The following is an 8730-nucleotide window of genomic DNA, read 5'->3' as shown; positions in this document are numbered from 1 at the left end:
GTCCAAACTGCCTAAAGAATGACCAACAATTGAGGGAGACTATGACTGAAAATTATTCTAAAGCTACATTGAGGGACTGTATTGGCACTCTGTGAGTAGTGTTGAGAAGGAAAAGAAGCATAATGTCCTCTATAGTTAGAGTCAGGTGGTCTTGAAAATACTCCAGGATTAAAGTTGCTCCTAATTAGGGAATTGTTCCCAGTAAAATTCACATCGAAATGATGGTAACAGTTTAAAGCCAAGTGACCTGTTTTCCCACAAACTTGGCATATGAATCTATTTCTACCTCCTGCATGACCTCTGCCTCTGCCACCAGTATAGTTTCCAGAAAACTATGGTGTGAAAAATTGAGTTTGCTGGGGTGTGTATATAGGTGAGCTCTGTGTATTTGGAAAATAGGATGAACTAAGACTTGGAGACTGTGATACAAGTGAGGATTCGTTGTTATATTGAGTAACACTACCCTGAAGTTGGGATGAAGTCTGTCCAGACTGTAACTTTTTTGCATATTATCAGTAGACAAATTAGCAATATTTGCTGAGCTACTATGAAATTCAGCATGTACCATAGAATTCATTGCACTATTTGCCTTTTCCAACCGTAATTCAAACTTCTGCAAAACAATCTGTGCTTCTTGAACTGTTATAGGATCAACTCTGGATTCAAGCCTAGTGGTAACATTTACTACTGCTGCATCATATTCGGAATCAAGTTCGTCTAATATGTAGTTTATCAGTTCATCATTAGAAATAACAACACCACTTGCAGACAAAATTTCAGCATATCCTTTCATCTTTAGAAAATAGTCATGCATACTCATACTTTCTTTCTTTGTATTTTGTAAGAGACTTCTAACATGTAGTTTTTTTGCTCTAGACTCAGTTAAAAACTCCTTCTTTAGAGTAAGTCATATATCATTGGCAGTTTGACATTTCGAAATTACAGAGAACATTGCCTCTGAAATTGAAGACAATAACCAGCTCATTAACAGTTTATTTGCTTTCTTCCAAAGAGTAAACTCTGAGTTAGGTTTTGTTGTTACCTCTGAATTTGAGTTGTCTAATTGAACTCTAATGAATGGAACTGGACATGATATTAGTCTCATTAGGTGTTCTTCGAGATCATGAGCTCCCATGGCAAAAAGGATTTGCGACTTCCAGAATTAGTGGTTATCGCGTGTCAGCTTTGGTGAAATCACAGGAAGCGTGGATGAAGCAACTGACGAATGATTAGTGAAATTGATTGTGTCGAAGACCTCCTTAGAGCTTGAATTCTTGTTAGATTTATCAAGAGAGGATGGATTTGAAGAGGAATCAGCCATTTCCGACGTTGGTTAGTGGCTCTGATACCAAGTTGCGAAAGTAGAACTGCAGAGAAAAGAAACTTAATAGAAAAATCTAAGTAGAGTGTAAAACGTGTGAGCTAAAACTTTCCTCTTTTTCTTACTGAGATATTTTACAGGTGTTCACTTATATAGGGTGAACAGTGAACAAAGTAAGTCAAAGTTTACACGGTAAGTCAGCAGAGTAAAACAAACTCTGCTTTTACTAAAACGAACTGCATGAGCTGAATGAGTAGAATAAGCCTAGCTCATTTTTAGTCTATCCTAACAGGAAGGGAGTGTAAAGATGTGCTAACCATCCACAATATCATTAGGTTAGCGGTAAAGGATAGGGCCATGAAGTTAAAGAAGATGAAGAGGACCACGAGAAATAGAAGCCTTGCACAAATTTGGGGGTTACCAATGTCTATTTTTTATGGGTGATCACTTTAGGTTTTGTGGTCTTGGTGGTGGTGGGACTCTAGGACAAATTGGTTATTGAGGTTTTTCCTATTTGGGCATTGTCTTTTAGCTTTCTTTGGTTATGTTCCTAACTCAGGGTATATCCCGAAGTAGGAAGAGATTTTGTGTATATACATAGTCCTGTAAAGACTATTTTTTGGGTTCTAACCTAGGGGATTGTCCTGAGGTAGGCTGACTGCTTTTTATAGGCCTTTTGTACATTCTTTTTCACTTCTCTAATGAAAGCTTATTTACACCAAAAAAAAAAAAAAAAAAAAAAGATGCTTTATATTGATACTTTTTGTTCTTAGATATGAATATATATGTGTGTGCAGGCAAAATACTTAGAGCAGGTTTTGAGAGATGGGCACAATCATCCTAATGTCAATGGGATCATCATTTGGGCTGCATGGTTGCCTGAGGGATGCTATCAGATGTGTTTAACTGATTATAATTTCAGAAACTTGCTAACCGGAAATGTTCTAGATAAACTGTTGCATAAATGGAACACTAAAGAGCTGCATGGTACAACAACACTAATGGTTTTTTTTTAGGCCTCCCTTTTCCATGGAGATTATACACTAAAGATAACTCATCCAGTTGCTACAAACACTTTATTGGCTCATTGGCACAACTTTGAGGAGCCATTAACCAATTCCTTCATAATGTTTGTTTTTTTAATATTGTATTCCTTCTTCAATTACAACAATAATGTTGTTGTAACTGCAGGATGCGAAATTAAAATAGCAAGATTATATCTAGCGCTTCATTTTTATTTTTATTTTAATTAATTTTGTAGCTCTACGATAGTACTCGTACTCTTTTTTTTTTTTTTTTTTTAAAGAAAATAATTCTTAGCCATATAATTACTTTTCTGAATAAACGTTCTTCAAATTAGTATGCTAATCATCTCCTCTATATATGAGTAAGTATCCCAATTACTATAGTAAATGAATAGTAATTTCATATCATTGATAAGTTACACAAATTCTTCTTTTAAAATTTTCGATGCTCATTTTGTTCTCTCTAGGCAAGTCATGACTATAAATTAATTTACAAATCATGGATTTAAATTCCATTAAATCTCTATAATCCTCATTAATATTAACTTTATTTAAAAAAAAAAAAAAAAAATTGTAAATGGTAGATAGGTAAAAATCACTTACCTCTGAAGCTTGATAAAAAATAATCTCATTTTAATCAAGTTCTCCCAAAACTATTTAAGAATTCATCATTAACTATCCAAAGGCCAACAACGTTAGAATTTTGTTAAGGGTCAAAGGGTAATCTAGACATTTGATACTTTTTAGGGTTGTGAGTAGGGGTAAAAACCGCGCCAACGGCTCGAGCTCAGTTCGACATTGGTTTAGGCTCGTCTTGACAATAGTCGAGCTCGAGCTCAAGCTCAAATAACTCGAAAAGCTCATTAAGCTCGAATTCAAACTTGAATTCTAATTTTAGGTACCGGTTTCGAGTTCGAATTCAATTTCTCAAGCTCGAATTCGAACTCAGGTTTGGTACTGTAGCAATCAAGTCGAGTTCGAGTAGACAAATACTCGACTCAATTTCACCCCTAGTTGTGAGTGATGGATTCTTAGATAGTTTTAGGAGAACTCAATTAAAATGGTGATAGAGAACACCAAAGTGATGATATTTTTAGTAAAACTTGGAAGGTTAGTGATTTTTACCGATTTATAAATACATTATATATTTTGTTTGAAAAATTATCCTCCACTAAACATTAACTTTCTGAAACAACCTTTCACATTAAAATAGTATTGTCATGTATGAAAATACAGACAGTGACTTTTAGAAAGTTTTTGTTTTGTTTTTTTTTTTCTTTTCTTTTCTTTCTACCTCTTTTATGGTAAGACAAAGTTATATTGTAAACAGATAAAGTAAATAGAAAAAACCATATATATTTTATAATAACAAATTCGTTCATTTCAAAGTAACATAGGAAAAAAAAAAAAAAAAAAAAAAAAAAAAAAAAAAACTTAATATACCATAAGTGGTTATAGCAAATGATGACATGATTCAGTTATACCTTTTATCCTTTTTTTTTTCTTCCTTTTTCTATTTTGGCAAGCAATGAATTTTGTCAACAGAAAGGAAACAAAAAAAATAACGATATACAATTGCAAATAAAATAAGCCTTTCACAGCTAGATCCAGGGCTATTATTAATTTCTCTCTGGTATTTAAATCCAATCTTTTGGCATTAAATTTCACATTCTCTGCACATGTGATTGTGTTTGTGCCCTTTTTCTGAGTGTAGTGAATGAGTTTCAGGCTTTGAGTACAATGAATTTTGGAGTGCAAGACAATGTTATTCTCTTGCTCCTGCCATTATGTATAATCCTTTTTTCAGGTTTGTCTTTTCTACAAGAAGTCCATTTTTTTATTTTTTTTTATTTTTTTTTTTTTTTTGTTATTTGAAGAGGTTTATTGTTATATACCTTTAACCCTAAACATTATATGTAAGCTTGATAAATTTTCGTTTTTAATGAAGCCTGTTATGATAAACATCATTATAAGAACTCATTTTTACATATTACATGCTTATTATTATTCTGTCAATTAATAATTATTAACTTGTAGCTAAAACACAAATTCAGTAAATTAAAAACCAAAATTGCATTTGTTTTGTTTGCAGGGTTTGAAGCTAATGCTGTACCAGATGATTACACGGCTAGTATTGATGTAAGCTTTCCTCACACTTCATTTATTTTTTACTTGAGCAAATTACGAAATTATCATTTGTGTTTAATAAAAATAAGAATTGGGTAACTACCTTTAGGTTACCAAGTGGCTTGATAGAGACTCTTGGGTATATTACTCAAGAAGTCTTAAGTTCGAATCTCTTATTGGGTGCTAATAGGGGTAGCCACTAGAGCTCTTACCCAACCGATAATTTCAGAGTTTTGAAAGATTAAATGAGGTGTGTGTAAACTAGTTTAGACACCCCGGTCATAAAAAAATTTAATAATAATATGAATTAGATTTCAACCACACATGTTCATTATTGTACACTTGTCATAAGACGTGGAAAAACTCAAAAGAGTTCAGTTCATAAAAGAAAATCCTACCTAACTCAGTAATTCTCCCCACAATTTAGGCTTTGGTTCCCTTTTGGGAATACTACTATTAGTATTCCCAATAAAGTTAAACAGTAAAATTGCAAAAACTCACAATATTGTTCAATATTATTCAACTTTTTTAAACCCCTTAAATTTGTTAATTTAATTAAATACCCCTAAATATTATTTTTAGAAATTGTAAAAACACCCCAGCAACCCACATTTACCAAATTCCGGCCACCACTGTCGGAAGATGGCTGGAATCTGGTAAAACGGCTCACTACTGGCTGAATCTGGCCGGTAGTGCGCTGATCTAGCCTTTTCCGGCTAGATCCACGGTGGATCTGGCTAGAAAATGCCAGATCTTTGGCCGTTGACAAGCAAATACGGCAAGATCTGGTCGTCAATGGCCAGATCCATCGTGGATCTAGCTGGAAAAGGCCATATCGGCGCACGATCGGCAAGATCCAGCTGGTCATGCATCGATACGGCCACCCTCCAGTGGTGGTGGCCGGCTGTCATATTTTTTGGGTGGATTGGGGGTGTTTTTGTTAACTTTTAATATTTTATTATAGGGGTGTTTAGTAAATAAATAAATATATGGAGTATTTTTATAATTTCCAAATCTTACATCGTAATACCCGCCCAATTCAACTTTTTTTAACTTTTTTTATAAAACTTTTCTAAAAAATGTAAAAAAGTGAACCAAACGAAGCCTTAATTGTTCTCAATGTTTTTTAAAGGGTGAAGTTATTTGCACCTAAATAAATATTGTACACACTCATTTTTATTAAATGCATACATTATCATAATTTTATAACTATTTTTATCAACTTTTAATTAAATTTTTAGTCTTTATTGTATTTACTATTCAATAAACATATAATATGTTAACTACTCATGAGTGGTCGAGTGGTTCAATATGAAAATTTAGATGTATTCTTTAAAAAGTCTTAAGTTCGAGTCTTTCTTCGGTTATTAATAGGGGTAGTCACTAGAACTCTTATCCAACCAGTAGTTCCAGGGTCCCAATGGATCAGCCATTAAAATTATATGTACTAAAAAATAGGGTGTTAAAAGTAGTCTTTTTGTTGTTGTTGTTGTTGTTTTCCCATCCAACTTCAGTGTTTGGAAAATCCCCCTAAACCACAGTATGATGGAGGTGCGCTCATAAACGTGGAATTGAATCGTGAACTTGACAGATGGTTCAAATATGGAGACTTACAAACCGAAATTAAACAATCACCAGGAGGCAACAACTTCATTGTAGCCCATGGCAGAAAAAATCCCTCTGATAGTATGTCTCAAAAGGTTTACCTGGATCAGGCATATCTGTTCACCTTCTCAGGTATTACATTAACTAATTAATTTCCTACTATATATTAATTAGTAAGCTGGAACCCATTGTAAAATAATCTGACCATTTTTTTGTTCGATACGATACAAAATGATTAGAGATTGGAATTCTTGTGTGAATCTTATTTTAACCCCTATCCTTGTGTTGATGAAGCCTGGTTCCAAGAGAGTGAAGGAGAAGTTCCGGTGTTTGTAGCTATCAAAACAGCTACTAGCCCAGTCACATATTGTGGTTCTGTTGTTGCTAAGTCCAATTGTTGGTCCATGCTTAAAGGTGGCTTCACAGTGAATGAAACCGGCACGGCTGACCTTTATTTTGAGGTGCTTCCTTTAGAAATAAATCAATAAAATTCACAAATACTACAAATGTTTTATTCACAATTTATTATTGTAAGTTTTATCCATGACTTTAGCCTTCATAAATTATTTAGTGCAACAACACAGAAGTTGAGATATGGGTCGAAAGCGTGTCATTACAACCATTCAGCCCATACGACTGATCGTACCATCAAAATAAAACCGCTGAGAAGGTGCATTGAGTCTTATTATCTTTCATTTCTTTCCATTTAAGTTGCAAAATTATGGTATATATACGATGACTATATAAAACTATACTTATGGCCAGATTTTTTTTTTTTTTTTTTTTTTTGGCAGAAACATAAGAGTAGAGTAAGGATTCAAACAGTCGACGATAATGGCTATCCCGTGGTTAATGTAAATGTCACCATTGAGCAAAATCCTGCATCAAGACTACCAATTGGTTGTGCTACAAGCAAGCTCATCCTGGAAAACGAAAAGTATAAGCAATGGTTCACTTCAAGTTTTGGCTTAACAACATTTGCAAATGAAATGAAGTGGTACAACACTGAACCGTCCCCTGATATAGAGAATTATTCAGTACCTGATTCCATGCTTCAATTAATGAAACAAAACAAGATTTTAGTTCATGGTCACAACATATTCACCGATGATCCGAAATACCTACCCAGTTGGTTCTCATGGACAGCAAGTAAGAGTCCGGCTATTGGAAAAAGGCTATCTTCCATAAAGGCCAACTTATTGGTTGGGATGTTGTTAATGAAAACTTGCATTATTCTTACTTTGAAGAAATGATGGGGGAAAATGCATCCGGATATATTTACAAGAACGTTAGTCAAAATGATCCATCAACTTTTTTGTTATGAATGAGTTTAATACAACAGAGAATCTTCGAGATCAGGCATCAACTCCCTCTAAATACATTAAAAAGCTGAAAGAGATCCAAAGCTATATTGGAAAAGGTTCGGGAATGGCTATTGGGCTCCAGTCTCATTTTGATGTTCCCAATCTCCCTTACATGAGAGCTGCAATTGATACTCTTGCTTTAGCTGGCGTTCCCATTTGGCTCACAGAATTGGATGTTCCAAGTGGCATCAACCAGGTGAATATTTAATTAATTGCATTATGCTACTTAATTAACACCCAACATAGTACCCAAAATCAAAACACACAATAAAAAAAGAAAAAAGTAGAAAAGAATTATAGTAGCATTTGGCTTAATAGCATATGTTAAAAAATAGATAGAGGACTTACGTATATAGATCCATGAGATATGGTAATTCACCTAGTTTTGAAAGATATATTGCCCTAATTCTTAGGACTTGAAAGTTGAGNATAATTACATATGGATTATCTGTGTTTATTTTTATATATCAGATTGTAAACAAATAGTATAAAACCCTACAATTTCAAAGATATGCTATTTGCTATTTTATGTGAGTTAAGGCTTTTTTTTGTTTAATTGAAAGCAAAAAAACAATCCCATTATTATACCAAACAGAAAAGCCAAAGTTCAAATATCGAAAGAAATCAACATGACTAACTTGTTTAAACCCAGTGGAAAAAAAAACCTAAGTAAAGAAATACAACTTTACAATAAAACTATAACGTGAAGTTGGACATGCTTCATACTGTATCATTAAAAGCATTGTCAGAAAATCTAGTGGGACAAAACCTAGTCAAAGCAAAAAGAGTACAGTGCACATATGTCCAGTACAATAAACCTTTCTAAAAACTCCCCCAAATCAATGCTCCTCCTCATAATGGTAGAATTAATTTAGTAACTTATTGAGCCACCGCATACTGATGTTATACACTCACTTTTCAAATGTTGATGTTGATAAGGCCTTAGTGAATAAATCTGCAAGGTTATCACTACAACGTATTTGTTTGACATCAATCTCTCAATTTTGCTGGAGTTTATGAGTGTAAAAGAACTTTGGTAAAATATGCTTGGTTCTGTCTCCTTTGATATATCATTCTTTGACTTGGGCAATACATGCTGCATTGTCTTCATTTATAATTGTGAGAGTATTTGAGGTAGGTGCCAATTTGCATGTATTTTCAATATAATGGATGACATATCTTAAGCATCTGCATTCTCGACTGACTTCATGAAACGGGGGAATCTCGGATTGATTGGAGGAAGTGGCAACCAAGGTTTGTTTTGTAGAGCGTTATGATATTGCAGTAC

The 8730-nt window shown here is 33.7% G+C and overlaps 1 pseudogene; it reads left to right on the top strand.

Annotated features, from left to right (window-relative positions):
- Positions 1–1077: 1077 nt before the first annotated feature.
- Positions 1078–7650, top strand: LOC116142111 (annotated as a pseudogene).
- Positions 7651–8730: the final 1080 nt, after the last annotated feature.

This window comes from Pistacia vera, unplaced genomic scaffold (genome assembly GCF_008641045.1).
Source record: "Pistacia vera cultivar Batoury unplaced genomic scaffold, PisVer_v2 Contig405, whole genome shotgun sequence".
In the NCBI taxonomy this organism is placed as follows: domain Eukaryota; kingdom Viridiplantae; phylum Streptophyta; class Magnoliopsida; order Sapindales; family Anacardiaceae; genus Pistacia; species Pistacia vera.
Note: the sequence above shows the minus strand (reverse complement) of the source record. Positions and strands in the feature narration are given on the sequence as shown.